The sequence below is a fragment of the Microcebus murinus genome, chromosome 9, assembly GCF_040939455.1.
Source record: "Microcebus murinus isolate Inina chromosome 9, M.murinus_Inina_mat1.0, whole genome shotgun sequence".
In the NCBI taxonomy this organism is placed as follows: domain Eukaryota; kingdom Metazoa; phylum Chordata; class Mammalia; order Primates; family Cheirogaleidae; genus Microcebus; species Microcebus murinus.
This window is the reverse complement of record NC_134112.1, coordinates 78,940,679-78,961,040: the sequence shown is the minus strand read 5'-3', so window position 1 is coordinate 78,961,040 and position 20,362 is coordinate 78,940,679.

Genomic DNA, 20,362 nt, shown 5'->3' with positions numbered 1-20,362 from the left:
AGATCAGGTATAATAGTCAGTTCAATACGAATCAGGTGCAAAATGCTCTTTTAATCTCAGCACCTATAAAATAAGATTTCTACAACATTTTGTTAACATTAAGCAGTTTCAGGGTGGAGTGAGAAACACCATTCACAATTGCAGCTATTTTGAAAGCTTTGCCATAAAACTTGTTTTTAAAATATGACTGAACACTCTCTCTTTCAAACTAGGTTTTGTCTACAAGTTTATGATTCCAAATATTCTTCTTCTTAAAAGTATATAATTTGTATTTTAATTCCATTTCAGGCACAATTTTAGGCAGAAGTAGATAGATAAAATGATAATGTGGAAACAGTACATACACTTAGAATTCAAACTCATGAGATTTGTAAATTAGTTTCCTACATTTCCCCACCCTTAACCCATTTCTTACCATTCAAATGATTTCAACCCATGTCAGAGCTTTTTGTCATCTATTAGGAGCTCAGCGACTTTGGTTTGCTTGCTTCATTTATCTGCTTATTTTTGGTCTCCATTTATCATTATTTTTAACAGTTGTCAGCATTAAATGTGATTTGCCACATCAGCCAACTTACACAGCAAATGCAAATCCTTTTGAATTTCACTTGCAATTTCTGGACTTCTCCAGTCCTTTCAGTTTTGCTATTTCAGCACTATTTGATTTTTTTGCCATTAGGGACAGTGAGTTTTATTGTTTTCAAGGCAACAGAGACTAAAACAGGCATGTTCAATTAGACATGGTCCTTCAGAGCTATATACAAACTGCAGCACTTATATGTCAAGGGCCACAAACTAGAAACAAATAAAACATTATTATCCGGTGACAGATAATACAAAATGATTGAAATTTTTCATCTCATTTGGGGAAGACAATAGAAGGAAAGAATGCACACCCTTTAGGTTATCCACATTCTGCTCCATTATAGTGTTCAACATTTTTTCGCTTTTAGTTCACTATTATTTTATTTTATTCTGAAAATGACAAGAGCCCATTTCTTTGTGAATATTCAAACATTATATCATTATTTAGAAATTCAGCTTTCTGTTTGGACAGTGTTTAATTTTTTAGCACCACTTATAGATTTTAAATAAGATTTATAAGAGCTAATATTTTAAAAATTCTTTGAACACAAAAATCAAACTGCTTCATCTCTTTTATCAGAGATCCCAGTTATATATGCTCATATAGGCACATTCCCAAAGCTAGATGAAATGCAAAATCACACAGATATACATTTTTTTTGCCCTCAATCTAAAAGACTAGCAAACACATGTAATTAAAATCAAAGCAGAATATTCTGGCTAAATGTGGCAGTATAAAGCTAAGATCATAAATTATCTTAATTTAAATACCTAATAAAACTAATGTCAATTAGAAAAAGTAGCAAAATAAATTCACTGGCACTTACTTGATCATATACACCTCAACCATAAACTTTAAAAGAGTTAGTCAGTGAAAGGCAGTGAATTGAGCTGACATGATTCAACTTCAGACCCTTCCCCCTTTGCTACCTGTCTGTTGTCTTCCCTACCCCCGCTTGTACATTCAGAACTTGAAGTTATTATTAGGAAAGCACAAGCCTCTCATGGAGTGACCATGACAGACTTGCTCATATCACTGATCACACGTGGCTGAATGAAGTCTGGGGAAGAGGGAGGAAAGTAGTGCTGTAGTTGGCTCAGACAAACCATGGTTCATTGTCTAGGCCCAGGTGCATCATCTCCAGAACCAAAGTAGGACTCTTCCAGAGGTCATGTATCGGGTATGTGACTCTGTGTCTATCACACTTATTTTCTACTAATTGGAGGAAAAGACTAAGGTGGTGCCTTTATCTCTTCTCTCTTCACACTATAGGAAATGGGAATGGCTGCTGTGGAGAGACAGCTAAAATGAGAGAAAGAAACAACTAAGATTCTGTTGTAGAAACCTGGATCTTATGGTTCCACGTTTAATTGAGAGAATACTCTGAACATACATCTCTGTGGTAAGCTGAAAAATGCATCCCCCCAAAAAACCCTGAAAGATATTCACATCCTAATCTCTGGACACATACATGTCCGAAAAAAGGATCTTTGCACATGTGGATACATCAAAAATCTTGAAATGGAGAGATTATTCTGTATTATCCAAGTGGGCCCTAAATGCAATACCTTGTATGTATCCTTATAAAAGTGAGGCAGAGGGAGATTGCACACACACACACACACACATACACACACACACATGACAGAGAGAAGGAGAGAGGGGGAAAGAAATGAAGAATACTGTTACTACTCAGGCAGAGATGTGAGTGACGTGGCCGCAGACCGATGAATGCCGGACCCCAGAAGCTGGAAGAGGCAAGGAATGGATTCTCCCCCTAGGATCTGTAGAGACAATGTGGTCCTGCTGACGTTTAGATTTCAGCCCAATAATAACTCATTGTAGACATGTGCGCTTCAGAACTATGATAGAACAACAGATGATATTGTTTTAAGCCAAGTTTGGGATAATTTGTTATAGTAGTCAGGAGACACTAACGCAATCCCTTAGGGAATATGACATAATCCTCCTTTCATAACTCCTTCCTGCCTTTAGCTGAGCTAGGGAAAAATCTCTTCTTCAACCTGGAATCATCCTACCATCTTATTTTTTTTTTTTAAGTTTCTGGAAAAAAGTAGATGGTTTATGAAATCATTCCCTCCAGCTCTGATCTTTCTGCAACCATCTTTTCCCCCATCCATTGAAATTGCCTTCAATGAACAGGCTAATGACTGCCTAATATAACAAATCCCAAAGAACTTTGGGATTTTTAATCTTTATGTGGAATTGCTGAATTTGGCAAGGTTTATCTCTTATTCCATATTAAAACTTTTTCTTTACCATGGTGTTTTCACAGATAAGTCATATTCATTTTTGTTCTGCCTTTAGCAAATATTAAGGTTTTTCAGGGGCCTTTTCCCTCTACCCAACCTTTAATGTTATTTATATAGGTTTCTATATTTGGTCCATTTCACTTACCCTAGAGTTTACCCTTCAATTTTTCCTACACACCCATGAAAGCAATCTGAAATGAATTAGCAATATTGACTCAGACACATGTTAAAAAATATGCTATATCAGTAAAGAAGCATAAATTCATTATTTTTAATTTCATTATTTCCTATCTGTCATCGTAGAAATTTTTGCTTTAATCTTACTGAGAACGTGCTGCTACTTTATGAAATCTTGCTTATAGTAATAAAAAGAATTTATGAAATAAAGAAAACTTTTCAAAAGGCATATACTTTTTAAATTAAGCAAATAAACATTAGGCTAGTAAGATGCTTAATTCAGATGAATAAAGCCTTGTTATCATTTATTCAAAACGGCATTTTAAATTCAATGAGGCCAGGCGTGGTGGCTCACGCCTGTAATCCTAGCACTCTGGGAGGCTGAGGCGGGTAGATTGCTCGAGGTCAGGAGTTTGAAACCAGCCTGAGCAAGACTGAGACCCCGTCTCTACTATAAATAGAAAGAAATTAATTGGCCAACTAATATATATAGAAAAAATTAGCCAGGCATGGTGGCGCATGCCTGTAGTCCCAGCTATTTGGGAGGCTGAAGCAGCAGGATTGCTTGAGCCCAGGAGTTTGAGGTTGCTGTGAGCTAGGCTGATGCCATGGTACTCACTCTAGCCTGGGCAACAAAGCGAGACTCTGTCTCAAAAAATAAAAAAATAAAAAATAAATAAATAAAAAAAAAATAAATTCACATATGAAATGTTTATAACACCAGAATATATATTTTATGTCTATATGTTTACTCTTATTTCACAAATGAAAAATCTGACATTATGTGAAATTGAAAGAATTAAAATCCATGACGTGGTTTAATGATCTATATCTTTTCATGACATGTGAAAAATGTACTTGGAGTGAAATAATTTCCCTCAAGTATTATTATAATACAGTCTTTCTGTCTAAGGTTGTAGGATTGAGATTGGCTTTAGGTATTAATATACATATATTGGAGTTCCTTATTTCAAGGATGTGGGGAAATTCCTTTATTTCCTACCCTAGCCCCAAATCTCTTTACTAAAAGCTAGATATCTCTCTTGGAGTTTCCTTACTAGAAAAAGTCAGTCTTTGCTCACATGCTAAATTCAATAGCCTATAGTAGAAGGTAGCATATTGACTATTAATATATCAAGGAGCATTTCAAACTTCACAAAGCATAGTTTCTGAGTAAAGAAATATGTATCAATTCATGGGTCCTGAATGCATTGAAAGTGTTTGTGGAAGGGAGAAATAGGGAAGGGATCTCTTGGTAATGATTGGCCAGCATAAAGGGAGAAAAGTACAGATCACGAAGAATGCTAATGCTACACATAATCTTCATCTCTTCTAAAATTTTAACTGAGGGATGAATTATACAGGATATCCTGTCCAGGTTGATAAACATCTTTAAGTAACACACCGCCTTTAACTGAATTTCATTCAACAGGCAAACTACATAACACGAACTCCAAACTATGGACCAAATGAAACAAAAAGTTAGCTTTACAGTGTGAGAATTGTCAGAATCAAAATAAAGTCAATTGTGTTAAAGACCCTGACAAATAGAGCCAAGGAAGGCCATGAAGGGAGGGTTGTCATGCACAAGTGCTTGATAACAAGAACTATCACAAAAGACTGCAAATATCATAACCTTGTACAAAGGCCATCACACCCTTACACATACACACAAATACTTCTCTAGGGACATCTGCCCAGAACTGCCTGTCCAACCTCAGATTGGTGCCACCTTTGTTATTGATCCTTCTACCCAAGGGTAATTATCTCAAAATAATTACGTAATCCTCCTCATTTTTCCTTTATAAGCCTTTGTCTTCCTTTACCTCTCTGAATATACACATAGTGTACTATGGCATGCATATTCCCATTGCCACGTGGAATCCCCAATAGATATCATTTTCTTCTACAGAGTTTTCCTCCTTGTGTGTTATTAAGATTGGCAATAGTTTCTGTTCTTTTCTCTAAAAAAAGAAGTCTGTATTTTAAACACTTGCTCTGCTTCTTCACACTGAACCCTTGCAGCACATATATCTGTAAGAAGCTTAGACTCTTAATCAATTGCATAAACTTAGATATTAGGAAATGGATAAGAATACTAGAGAAACATTTGACAAAGTGGTTTTAGCATTAATATCTAGTTAGATACTCAGAGAGGTACCTGAATAACCAATCATATTTATTCAAGTATACGTATGTGATGGATAGATTTTTTCAAAGTAAAGGAAGCACTTCGTTGCCTTGAATGTAATATTTTTGGTTTAAGCAACTGCCTGCTTTTATAATAAATATATTTGATATTTTTAGTCCTGTGTACTCCCAGTGCACGTAAAAGAATAAATAGATATGAAAAGGATTTTAAGATACTTGGGAGGTTGAAGTAGGAGCATCCCTTGAGCCTAGGAGTTCAAGCCTGGGGCAAGCTATGATTGTGTCACTGCACTCCTCCAGCCTGGGCAACAGAGGAAGACCTTGTCTCTAAAAAAACAAATAGAAAAAAAGAAAGTGATTTTATACTGATGTATTATATAAATTTCTAGCATAATATTTATAGAAGATAATCTTTAGAAGTTGATATTTCAAAATGAGCACACAGTTTCCCTAAAATTTGGAGGATACATTAAATTGACAATCGTCTATAAACCAGTGAAAGAGTTTGTATGTTTTTAACTATTCTTCACTGAAATTTTATACCAAAAACTCTGTTCAGAGAAATTGTTACCTGACTAAAAGTCAGAAGACTTCAAACATAAAACTGCTGAAATGACTAGAAATCAATGGATAATTTAAATGGGTTTGTTTGCTGGTCCAACCACAATAGGACTGCAGAGGGCACAATTCAGCTTTCAAGGTGGATGGAAGCAGCTATTAAATAATTGCAAAAGAGAACCCACTAGTGGCAATTAAATATAGGAAAAGAATTATGCTCATGGTCGAAACTTTTGTGCAGTCACTACTAAATCTAGCGGGAAGGGACTGTACTGAGGGAGGGAGTGTACAAGATTAGTGTGAAGAATTTAGTTTAAGGAGATTATTGATGACTTTGGCCATCTTAAAGCAGTTGACTTAGAAGAAAAGAATAGAGATGGTAGATACAGAAGAGCGATTCTTGTATAAGAGGCACAGTTGTCTAATGGACTGTATCAGAAATTCTCAGAAAGGGAGGACAAAGAATAAAATAATTTACATGGATTGATAAATAATATTTAATACAATTTCATATGATAAAAAAGTTGAATAAAATTGATATTGAGAATATATTTGACATGCTTAAAAATTAAGGCTAAATGAGATGGGTAAAAGCTAGAGAGGCTGTGTATATAAAATAATTATGTTGAGCAATGCAATGTTGATGATATTGGCTTTTTAGCTACTTCTGAGCAAATCTTTTGCTGATATGCTTTTCAATGAAAGTGAAATGCATTGTGCTTCTCCACTGAAAGGATCTATATCAAGTTCCTGATACTGCAATGGATATATTGTTATTAATGATCTGAACAGAAATAGAGTTCATTTGAACTCCCATTTGCTACTGAGTGAGACAGCCAATCTATTTAAAACTATATTATGATTGAGTGGACATAGCTAAGAGAACTGATTAGGAGCTACTTCAACATGGAAAATGAAGAACTCATTAGCTTAATTTTCAGCTAACAAGTCTTTTGAGCCCTTTAACCAGCACTAAGTTGTCATGGTGATGGCAAAAGTTAATAGTGGAGTGGGTAAAGATTCTGACCTGGCTCTCTCAAGCAGCTAACAAGGTTATTCTGCCATAGAATTGGATTCACAGCCTACTGCAGTTTGAAAGGAAAGGGATAATTTTTAATATTAGCGACTTAAAACGGAAGCATCTCCTTAGCCTTTCTGAAAACTCTGACTTGTAGTGATCTTAGTTGCATGGGTCTTTGGATTGAGGAATTTGCTGTTTTCTTTTGTGAGGATTGTGCTATGGCTCATTCAGTATCAAGTTATAACATAAACTGCAGCAAATACTTTTTTTTTTAATTTTTAAATCTCAAGTTTATTTTGCATTTTACATACAAATGACATACACATATTCACAATTGATTTTTTTCTTTCTTCTATTTCTTTCTTCGTTTCTCTCTCTTCTCTGCCTCATAGAAAAATGTAAAAATATATCTGAGAACAAGACTAAAATTTGAATTATGTGCTCTTTTAGGTTAAACATTCTTGCTTGTTTGACTAGAACCTTTGCTATCACATCACATATGTTATCCTTGAAAATAATTTAATAAAGTGATAGATTAAGATGGGTTTTTAGTGTGATTCATAGATTCTGTACCTGGCCCTACATTGTAAATGTGGTTTATATAACTTAATGGGAGTACTTCAAAAAGAGTGATTTTTCTTACAAAATCACTAAAGTATAGGAGATCAAGAGGGCCAAAGTAAAATCTCAAACGATTTTCCCTAGAAGGTGGACATCAGCATTTACCTAAGGAAAATTAGAAAAATTTACATAAAATGTACATCCTAATATATACAATCTCACCATCCCATTGTTAGTGTTAAGCTGAAGGTCACTGTATAAGCTTCATGTATACAAAATATGTGTTTCTTTTATGGGAAACCTATCATTGCATTTGTGATCCTTGACCCTTATCACCAGCACAACAGAAGGGCTTTACTGTAAATAAAAAATAGCATTTTGTTTAATCCCTGGATTATCGTATTGGAAAATTTTTGATTTTTTTTAATTGGGTAGGGGATGAGCATGTATGTATATGTTGTCATGTAGGGGAACGTAGACGTCCATGTCTAAAGGAGAACTTTAGGTTTTATTAATTTCAGTGACTGTAGTAGTGGTTGCTTTGATATCCAAAAGATTGTCAAAGAGACTCTCGACATTCTTCCCCTGCTTTGGTGCCGTCCCAGGTTTATTTTTATTTTTATTTCAGAATATTATGGGTGTACAAACATTTTGGCCAATGTAGAAGGTATCAGAGGTTTTTATAAGGGTCTTAACACAGTCATCACATTCAGGTTTCTTAGTGCTGGGCCTCAAGAATCAGCTGTTTTCTTTTACCTATACACACTTTTTCTCTCACTCTAAATTGTCCCACAGACCTCCTTAATGTCCTTTTCCAGTTCTCTGCTCATTTCTGCCTCTTGTTATCTTTAATAATAGTCTCCACACTTCAAATGGATTTTTCCCTTTTATTTTTCACTAAAAAGACATAATGATATTTTACTCATCTAAAAATTGGAGTCAGCACAGCCAGCAATAGCTACCAAAATGGGCTATAAATAAAACAGTGTCTATTCAAGCCTAACAGAGCTTACATTTACTTAAGGTCAAACTCATGACACCATAAATTCTTTCAAACTAAAAACTGTGATCTTTTTTTCTGTTATTTATTTACATAACCTATATTACATTATCACATAATTGCTTGTGTATTATTATTTTAGAAATATTTCCTTAGTACTTCATTGACATAGGTCTAAAAGTTATTTAACAAACTGTGTTTTAAATCTCATTCAACTATAAAAAATGGAATCATTATCAGTGATGGTACCTATTAAAATTTCATCTCCAAAACTAAAAGGATCCCATTAAACTTCAACTATGATCTATGATTTTAAACCATATACTTTTTTTTTCAAATTGTACTCTTAAAGTCCCTCAGCAAAAACATAAAAATGGACACTTAGTTTTTCACATTATCGATTATCAATGTGTCCCTAAAATCTTTATATTATGAAAATATATGTAATTTTAGAGTATAAGAAATTGTAGAAAATAAAAATTACCCATTTTATTACAACCCATAAGGAAATGCTATTAAAATTTTGATGTCTATCCTTGTGAAGAATAGACAGATGTTAAGCTAAAGAAATGTTTCCATGAAATTATTTACGTTTGTTATGTATATTTTATATAATTTTTAATAATATGATGTTATATGTACTTGCTGTTTGATAATAAGCTTCTCCAATTTACTAGTTCAAGACTACCCTAACATAGTGGTACACATACATTTATAATTTTAATAACTTTCTAGCATTTCATGGTATAAATATACCATGATTAATATAATGTCTTCTCTATTAGGGGACATTTATTTTGATTTTATTTTAAATAAGTTGCAATAAACATGTTTTATTATGATGTTTATTTCTGTATTATATAATTCTACATGCAAAATTACTTGATAAATAAGCTCATGTTTTAGTTTTTTGCTATATATTCCCAAAAATATTCTTTCAGAAAGTGTTCTAATATACATTCCCAATAGAATTGTCTCAGTATTCGTTTCTAACAGATTTAATAATATCTCTTTGCCTATAAGGATGGCTTAAAATCAGAATATATATATTATCATTTCAATCTGTAATCATTATAAAAATTGAGATATTTTAAGGCTTTTTTTGGTATTAAATCTTCATCATCCAGGGTATATTACTTCCACCACATAATTTTGACACTAAATCTTTATAAAAAATACTTGATTCATGTTAAGTTTTCATTAAATTTACAATTGAAGCAGTATATTCACATACCCACATTCTTTGAAAGATACTTAAAAGTTTCTAATAACTTAATCAAATATCAATGTTTAAATGTAATAAAAATTAATGTAAATCAAATAAAATTAAAAATTCAGTCACACTAGCCACATTTCAAGCTGCATTTGGCCAGGAGCCACAGTACTGTATGACACACATGTAAAGTCCTTAGTAGGACCAACAAGACCCTACACTGTCTGGCCTCTCATAAACTGTGACCTCCTTTCCTGCCATTCTTCTGCTCACTTACTCTGCTCCAGCACTCTAGCTTTCCTCCTCTTTTTGGAACACTACAGGCACCTCAGGATCTTTACACTAGCTATTTTCTCTATCTAAAATGCACTTTCCTCACATATATTCACGGGTGGTTATTACAACTTCATGTCTTTGCTTCTACGTCCCCTTATCAGAAAGATCTTCCACCTCTATGACCCTTATCTTCCTTTATTTTTCTCATAATACTAATTTCCTCCTGCTGTTGTCTGTTTCCCTGCACTGGAATACAAGCTCTATGAAGGCAGGGACATATATGCTCACTGCTGTGTCCACAGTGCCCGGCAAATAGCAGATGCTCAAGTATTTGCTTGATATGAAATGTCATTTATGATTCCTAATTATTAATAGCTCCTCTATGTGAGCAGAGGGTGTGTATGCACTACTGCGCCCCTCTTTCTCTTTCTCCTTTTTCTTTACTTTTTGTTATGATTATCCATTTTAAGAACCACTTTCCCCTACCCTAATTTTTACTATATAGCCTATGTACCCTATTAGCTCTCCTATCAAACCCTAATTTTCACTGATTGATCAATCTGTGAGAAACATTTCCACTTCAAATATGGGCTCTGTCAATCTTATTCTCATTAATATTCCTGGGATTTAAAAACTCTTGGCAAGAACCATTTAGGACTAGGATTAAGCAACAGTATGACCCACAAATAAGTTTCACCCTACAAATAAGGATAAGTGATTTAAACAATTAATCACCTCTCATTTCTACTGTTAGATAAAAACCAGGTTTTCCCAAAATAGAGCTTATCTCTGATTCTGTAATAGATAGTAATTACAACCTCATGCATATATGTATTTTAGAGCTATTTGCATAATGCATATTTGGCTCTGAAGACATCATATAAGCTTAGAAAATTATATCAACAGTATTAAAATAAGGATAGAATCATCAATATCTGTATCAGCTATTTATAAATCAAAAAACTTAGATCACATTTATAAATATTTATTATAAACACTGGTGATTTAATATAATATAATTTTTAAATTATAATAAATAACCTATAATTACAGAAAGAGCACTCATTTTCAAAGAGCTCTCTTCTGTTTTACTATATTTTCTACAATCTTCTTTCTGATGCATTTCCACACATAATACAAAAACAAATAAAACTCTTTTCATAAGTAAAACTAATCTTAAAAATATTCATCATGCTAAGGTAAGTTTGCATATTCCAATACATCTTGTGATATTGCAAGATTACTGCCCTTGGAGGTAACTTTCTCATTTGTCCATTTACTTAATAGTACCTGCAGTTAATCCTCCAAGTTCTCAACAGGATAATGCCTTCCCATGGCTACCACTGCCTTTGTTATTTCAGGATGGGTTTCTCTAATGCTTTCTAATTAAATCTCTATTTGAAGACTCTCAAGGGAGTCAGGTCATAAAGCTGTTCATTTGTAGTGAAATTGAGCATATGGAATGCGTAATGTTGGTCTCATAGTTCCTGGAATAGCTCACTACTTGCTTTGGGTTTGAATTTAAGATCTAACTAAACCCCATGTTAACATAGCTCACAAATAACCAGATTAAACAGAAAATTACAATTATATGGGGAACCGATACCTTGCATTACAATCCTTAGCATTACCCAGTTGGTTTCTAATGCATTCTTCCCCTACTTCTGTGTCTGGTAAGCTTCTAGTGACTCTTCAAGACCCAGAGATATTTCCATCTCTTGTGGGAAAACTTTTGCAATTTTCATAGGCAGACAGTTGTTTTTCACTCTGACATATCACAGCCTTTTGCTCATAGCTCTAGGAATAGCATTTTAGACACTTGTAATAGCCCACTTATCTATTACTACAAGCTAAAAATCTAGGAGGCATCCTTGACTCTTTTTCCTCCCCCCTTCCTCACCTAATCAGTCACCAAGTACTTTTTGCATTTTATCTGCTGTATGTCTAATCTTAACTATTCCACAAATACTGTAATCCTTTGTGCTTCAAGTTTTTTGTATGTAAATGAGGATTATAAGTAGTACAGTAGTACCTACTTAACAGTGCTGTGAGGATTAAATTAATATATACACATAGAAGAGTGCCTGGCAGATAGTAAGCACTCAAAAATGTAATTAGCATGAGTTACAGTTGTTTACCTGCATTATCTTCATTTTAGCCTTGCAAAAGTCTATGAAGTAAGTGTTAACATAATTTCTAATTGCACTATGGAAATTGAGGTTTAGAGATGATAAATAACTGTGAGAAGGAAGGATCAGAGGTTGGGTACCCAGGAATCTGGCTCTAAGACATATTGGTTTACAATATTTATTTAGATGATACATTATTCATTTTAGTCAATTTAGAAAGGATTTTTGCCAAAATTTGAGATAAATTTTCCATATCAATCTGTTAAATTTTTATATATATAACAAATGAAGATCTCTTAAAGAACATTTAAGGAGAGTTAGACTCAATTAAAAATCTTCTCTGGCTGGGTGTGGTGGCACACGCCTGCAGTCCCAGCTACCCAGGAGGCTGAGGCAAGAGGATGGCCTGAGCCCAGGATTTCAAGGCTGCCTTGAGCTGTAATTGCACCACTGCACTCCATCCTGGGTGACAGAATGAGACCTGTCTTTAAAAACAAAAACAAAAATATTCTCTTAAATATGGGCTTGAAATAAAATATTATAATGAGTCTGACATTCATCTTCAAGTCTATCTTGAATTTATAGCATAAAAGAATCATGCATATTAAGAAATTAGTATCGTATGTATGTTAAATAAATTTTTCAAGAACCAGCTAAAAATATTTCTGTTAACTAAGAAGTAGCTGAGCAGACTTTTAGGTAAGAAACTGATATTGAAGTAAAATTATCCCAAGAAAAAAAGAGATGTAGTACCTTGGGCCTATTATTTCTCAAAATTTAAATTTTTTAACTAGCACATTTTCCTCTATCTTTATGAACTTTCATTTAGACACATTTACACAAAATGTTCTAAACTTCAAAGTTATGAGTTAAGGCTAATGTGAGGCCCAGCAGGTCAAGGACTATAAACTCTGTTTATATCCTCAGTACCCCGCTGGCCCATTCATTTATTTATTTCACAAATGCTCAGCTCACTATGGGCCAAGAACTGTCTTTAGAACTGTCCAAGACAGCAAGAGGCAGAGTTTAGATTACAGTCAGGGAAGCTAAGCACTAAACAGGTAAATAAACACATTGGTACATAATGGCACTTAGAGATATCTGAAATAAATGATTATCAAGTCAATACTTCTGGCTTGCAGTAGTTAACCACTTTTTACTTTCTCTATGTTTTGTGTGATAACAATTTTGAAAAATAATTTTGAAAGCTATTTTTATTTTTCAGAGGGAAAAACTGAAGAATTTGTAAATAATCTTTTCAAGTTTACATATCTAGTTGCTGATAAAACCAGAGTGAAAACAGATATCTTTGGGTAAATCTCATGCAAGTTTTATAATTATTAAAATTATCTTTATATAGGACATACATATGCATATAAGACATATGCATACATACATATAAGACATATACATATAACATGCATGTAGCAACAATTTTAGTCAGCTATGTCTATAAATGTCTAAAAATCAGTAGCACTTTCAACATATTATACCCTAGGCCATATTCAAAGTCTACTTTTTGAGGATACAGTTTTAGGAGCCAAGTGTAATTTAAATAAAAATTGCTAGTAGTAAGGAGAAGGAATTATATATTGTATATAATTTTTCTTTGTCCAGAACAAATGGACTGTTTTTATGTAAGATTTGTAGTTCAATTCCTTTTAAAATTATGTCTAATTAACAGACCTTTACCTTTTTTGAAAGCTCTCAAATTTTTATTCGAAATCTAAGAAAAAGATAAAGAAAAAAATCGTACATCAACTAACTCTGTAAATCAACCAAATGCCTACAGTTTCAGAAGAATTTTACTAATTGTAAGTGTTGAAAGTCCTTGCAGAAAAATAATCTGTGGCCTGCCTATTCTTTACACATCTGCAAGGAATATGGAAAAAGTAATTGAGCCTTCTCCTACTTTCTTCCCAGTCATTCAGAGAAACAGATTTGTCCAGATGAGAAAGCTGAGTAGTCATCTTTTCATTATGTGGAGAATGTTTCGATGTTGCTCTCCTTTCCACTTTTAGGTCAACACCCTGATGCCTAAGATTGCCAAACTCGTTTCTCTGCTTGCCTACATCATGGTGGAAACTGCAGCTCCCAGAAAGACTCTCTTAAGATCCAGTAGATCTGCAGGAGATGAAGCTGACTAGATACTAGAACTTGGCTAGGCATTGGGAATAATACCCACACTGCATCAGTAAATCTAAAAACAGGATTTGATCAGCTCCCAAGTGGACAGGGAGCAGGGCTACTGGCAATCCATATTTTCTCTCAGTTGGAAAATTTTGAGTATGGTCAGATCACTTAAAATAGGAAACAACAGCAAAATGTGTGAAGTTTTGAAAGGAAATTACATAGTAAAAGGGAACAACATAATCGTAAAAATACAAATAATTAATTAGAAGAAACTTTAAAACCTGGTACCCATAAGTTAATGAATATGAGGCATCTATGAAAGTGGAGCAGAAAGTCATAGGGGAAGAATTACTGAGATAAAGTACTATGGGAGGATATTTTTAAAAATCCACAAAATAAGATGCAAAGGTGACAAAACTGAGATAAAAAGGCAAGAATAAGGAAAAAAGTGAAAGTGATTTGAAAGGAATTGAAAACATGATGAAATAGAAATCTTTACTGGCAGCTGTAAGCAACAGAGTTGATTCTACAAAGAAATTCATGAAAGATGGAAAGAAGAAAATAATGAGAAGAACACATTTTGTTTTGGAAGAAGAATAATACTGGTCAAAACTTAAGAATAATGTTAACACAGAAAATCAAAGGTTTGGAATGAAAAGAGTAATCAAGTTATAATTGAAAAAAAATCCTAACACGAATCACATAAAGACAAAACTCAAAACCATTTAAATATTTTTTCTAACTCTTCTCTAGTTTCCATGTTAAATCAATGGAAAAACTCATCCATCTCGCATTCTCCTCCCCTCTCCTTGCCCCAAATGTTACATTTTCTGAAACAAGAAAATAAAAGGTTTTAAAGATTTAGAGCACAGGAATAAATTAAGAGTGAGACCTTTGTACCTGGGGATAATGTGTGTGCTTGTGTGTATGTGTATGTGCACCCATGAAGTACGGACAGGAAAGGGGAAGACTTCTCAGAATCAAAAGAATGGAAGAAGCACATCACTTCAGCATCTGCCACCAGAGCTGCAGCACAGGAGCTTCTAATGCTGGTGGAGATGAACAGCGTAATTTAAACTGTTATATTTAAAAGGTCAGAAAGTTATAGGACAATTATGTAATCTAGTCTCTTCATCTGCAGTGTTGCTACCGTGCTTTTAGACCATGGGTGAGATATTCCTTACAAAATGTCCCACTCTTATCATGACTCCACTGGCCTGCCCCAATGAGATTGGAGACTGTTTCCCATATTACCCATTTGTAGGCTGGTGGGGGATAGGAAGTCATCTCAAGCTAGGTATTGACTTCCACTTCTAGTCCTCCCACATGTGACACACAGAGAAATAGGCAGACAGAAGGAAAAGCAGAAGCTAAAAGACAAAGAAAATGTAGTAAATAGAAACCATGTAATAGCAGAAGACACTAAGGAGCAGAAATCATGAGATAAAGAGAAGAATCAGGGGAATCTGTTGGTTTTATTAGTCATCTCTGGCCCAGAGGAAAGGGAGAAAGTGATTAACAGAACTCAGAGAAAGTGGCTGTCTGACGAGGGGCCTCCGTTCAGAGCTGTGGGCCATGGTGTCAGGATGCAGCCAACCTTCTGCTACACAGCATGCGAAATAAATTCCTGGAGTCATTCCCTTTTTCCTTCGTATCTCCTAGTGGTGACTCCCGTAGGTAGAATCCAAGTTAAAATCAGAGGGCAAGAGAGTCATTAATATGGTTCATATAAGAGTTAGGTCAGCTTTCCAGGGCCCAGGGTACTAGGAATTAAAAACAAATAAACCGCATATACTCACCAGCAAACTGGTATTAACTGAGCAGCACCTAAGTGGACACATAGGTACTATAGTAATAGGGTATTGGGCAGGTGGGAGGGGGGAGGGTATATACATACATAATGAGTGAGATGTGCACCATCTGGGGGATGGTCATGCTGGAAACTCAGACTTGTGGGGGGAGGGGGAGAGAAGGGCATTTATTGAAACCTTAAAATCTGTACCCCCATAATATGCCGGGAAAAGAAAAAACAAAAAAAACAAATAAACCGAACTGTAACTCCAGCTCAACATAAGCAAGGACAAAATCTGAATTATGATGAAAAGAAAATCTCGCAAGTAAATATTTATGTAGATAAAATATTTAACCTAACAGGGTTGGAAGATTATTTTCATATGTACCTCAGAAATGTCTTTATAGAAATTCTTAACTTGAAGATTAATGCATGGATTTCAGGCACTTATTGAATGAAAAAAGCCTATGTATAATTTTGTTACTATTTTAAATAGGAGAATACTTATTTTCTATGTAGAGTCCCTTTCATTGAATTCTTAAAGATGTTTCAAACCAAAAAAGTTTCAGAACCACAGACCAGTGTAAATTCATGATGAAAAGATTATGAACAAAAAAATTTTATATTCTTGTGGATTGCTTTCATGTAGGGTAAAAATAGAAGACAATCCTAGACATAAAGTATTTTAGAAATATATGCCTTCAGTGACCTTGGAAAAACTTACTTCAACCTACAAAATCATGAACCAAGAATAAAAGCACAAGAATAAGAATACTATAAGAAGTTCTGATCATCCAATTTGTATTTGTTTAATCAATGTTCAATGTTCTTTTCCAATAGAATAAGAAGAGTCGTAGAACAGTCACTGTCACATTTAAAGGAATGTGACAAATACCCAATTTCATTCTCTTGATTTGCTCCCCAAATAGGTTATACTCTAAAGCTTAAATACTTAAAAATAAAATAAATTTTATGATCTCCTAAAGGAAAAAAAAAAAAGAATACTATAAGAGACAGGGCAGATAGAGTATATTGAAATTCATTGAACATAAGGTTAAAACAATTGCTGTAATTATAGTTATAAAAATGTTTTTTTAAAAAATGTGATAACTAAAAATAAATGTATAATTTAAGAGAAATTATTTGTGTACAAATGAATAGTCTATTACTAAAAAGACTATGTTGTGAAAGGGAGAAAAGTGGGACGTAGAAAGTAGAAGGTAAAAATTAAGGGACCTAGTTTTATAGTCTTATATAGATAATAGGCAAAAGATGACTTATTACTGATTGATTAACTTGAGAAGTATGCATTGAATAATATTTTTGAGAAACTTAAAAGGAAATCACTTGAAGATTACAAGTACAGGAATTCCCAGTCACTGTGAAATCAAAACATAGCTCATACAGTGAAAGAGAGAAAACAAATGAAATAGTAAGGATAAAATTGGGTGAGAGAAATATAGCCAACCACATAAGTTATGAAAATATCTCTATAAATAAAAATATTTCCACATTAAAAAATCATATCCAATTATAGGCTTCTTTTTAAAAACACATCTAGAAAAATTAGAGGTTGTAAATGAAAAAATATAAAAAGATTTATCAGGAACCTATAAACCAAGTGTATAGGCAATGATCATAATTTATTAAAAAATTGAATTTGAGGCAAAATGCATTAAAAACAACAAAGAAGTTTGTTTCACATTCATAAAAAATTCATTTAATAAATTATATGTGCTAAAATCAAATTATATAGATCAAATATAAATATAAGAAATTTATAAAATATAACCGTGGAAAAGGGAAGCCAGCATGTTCTTAGCCTTTAACGACGTTAAACAAAAATTAACAAAGACATAGAAAGTGTTAATGTTTTTCTAAAATTGAAAAGAAGATATCAAATGCTTTTATTAAATACTATCACATTTTTCTGAGTTATGTTTATGTATTTTAATAGATACAGAGCTATGTCATCTAAGACATATGTTGCAGAAACTGAATCCTAAAATATATGTGATGCCTCAAATTATATGGTGATTAGTGAGAAGGCTTGGGAGGAAGGAATTGTAATTTGATTGTAAATTTGTCTAAAAGAGTAATAAATATTTAATATGAAGATAGAAATGTGCTATTATTATGTATTTAAAACGTAGTATGATTTGCAACATATTACAGTGTTATAATCTTAAAAATGATGTTGTTCTGGTGCTAGAATTAATAAGCAGATCAGTAATGACCTCAGATATTCTTTTGCCTAATAATAATAAAAATATTTTTATAAAATTTATATGAACAACAGCAATCAACATTTGTGAAAAATGTGCATGGCTACCTTGAATAGAAATTTGACTAGTTTTCTATTCAATTAGTTATCATTTTTTGAAATGAGCAAACTCTTTTCTCAATCTTGTGATTAGGTGTAACCATGTGACAATTCTGGCCAATAGGATGCAAATCAAAATAGTATGCTCAAATTTATTTTGTGTGAACATCAAGGGAAATGGTATACCTTTCTCCTCTTTTTCTTCTAATAGCTGGCTGAAATATAGATGTCATAACTGAAGCTGGATCAGCCAACCTAGGTCAAGAAGTAGAAGGCATGTTTTGAGGATGGCAGAGGAAAAAAAAATAATGGAAGGAACTTGACCTTGTAAAGATTATGAACTCACCACCTTACCTTCCATAACATATGAGACATAAACTGCTATCTTGGTCTTTGGTAAGTCAATATTTGTGGAATTTTTCTCACTGAAAGTTATAGTATATCTCAATATAGTTGCTTTATTTTCTTTTTTTAGTGCAACAGCTGTGTTTGCTCTCATAGCTTTCTACTTAATTCAGAATGTTAGATGAAGCATTAGATAATAAAAAGCTTTGTGGTTTTTAACATTTTAGACATTTTAGATATTAATAACATAATAAATACTTAAGATCATCAAATTTAGAGAATAAGACATCTTAAATATTTTTGAATTTTTTGGTATACCCCTTTTTAGTCTCTTTTTCTTCTCCCATCTACCATGACCCTGATCTCCACAGGGAATAAATATTTTGAATTTGATATTCATCATTTCTATGCTCATATTTTACCATAAAGCTTGATAGTATGTTATTTAATATTTTTAAAATGTAATATATATGTATCATGCTGTACGTAGTCCTCTGCAAGTTGCTTAACTATAATTATTACTGTTTGTGAGATCAATTCCTGATGATACATTTTCACTGTGACACAGTACTCTTTTAGAGATTATATTATAATTCATTTCTCTATTTTCTCTTTGACGGTCATTTACATTGTTTCTATTGCTTTCCTATAAAAATCGATGCCATTATGAACAATCTCGTATGTCTTTTTGTGGACAAGTGACAGTTTCGTTAGAGCATAGCTGGAGTTAGAATTTCTATGTGATAGTGTGTGTTCACCTTTAGTAGTTGTTGCCAAATTGCATTGCAAAGCTAAAGCTAAATGATTCTAAAAATTCATATCAATATTTAACATTATCAAATTTTAAAAATTGCTAATCTATTAAGTGTGAAATAATATTTCTTTTTACATTAATTTGTGTTTAATTTTCACTAAAGTGTGGCTAAACATTTTCTGTGTTTTTAAGCCATTTAAGTATTCATATCTGTGAGTTTCCTGTTGGCATCTTTATGCAATTACCTATTTAATTATTAGTCATTTTCTTAACAATTTTTGGATGGGACTGCAATCTTTACTTTGAAAATATCTCCAGTTAATTTTAATTAATTATATCCCCATAAGAAAAATATTGCTTCTATATCAGTGGTATTATCCTCCTATATCAAATTCCATGTCCCCAAGTCACAGTTTCAATTATAAAAATTTGAAAGAGGGATGGACTTTTCTAATTTTGCCTTTATGTTCTGTTTTTCATAAGTGGAACATCCACCAGCTCAGAGTCTGAAAGAGATAATGTTAATAGAACAAGCAGAGTTTTCCCCACTCCTTTTAATTTCTCTCCTGTGGGTGGTTGTACTACAAGATTCACTACAGGTCCTTGTGGAATTCTTGACATAAAAATACAGGGAGACCTTAGCACCAGGAACAGATCAATGAGGCAACCCTGCTATTCCTGCCCTGTGCTGGTGACCACAATCTAGCACTCTTCCTTATCTCTCTCCCCACTGTGTACTCCTCTACATGGCCCCTGGGGTGTTCCTAAGCCACATGTATTATTCATCAAACACTAGGGTTCACAGTGCCTGACTGGATTGAAATCAATTTACACTGATCTTCATTTTTTATTTTTTAAAGAGACTTGCTTTTATCCTTTAAACACTTAGGTTTTGTATAATGTTTAAATGATTCAAAGTTCAAAATGTACAAAAGAAAACAGAAGAAAAACTCTCCCTTTCACTTCTGGGTCATCTCTCTTCCACTCAGACAAGCAATATTAACAATTTTAGAAGACAGAATAATGCCCAGCAAACATATAAAAAAGTGCTCAACATCTCTAATCATTAG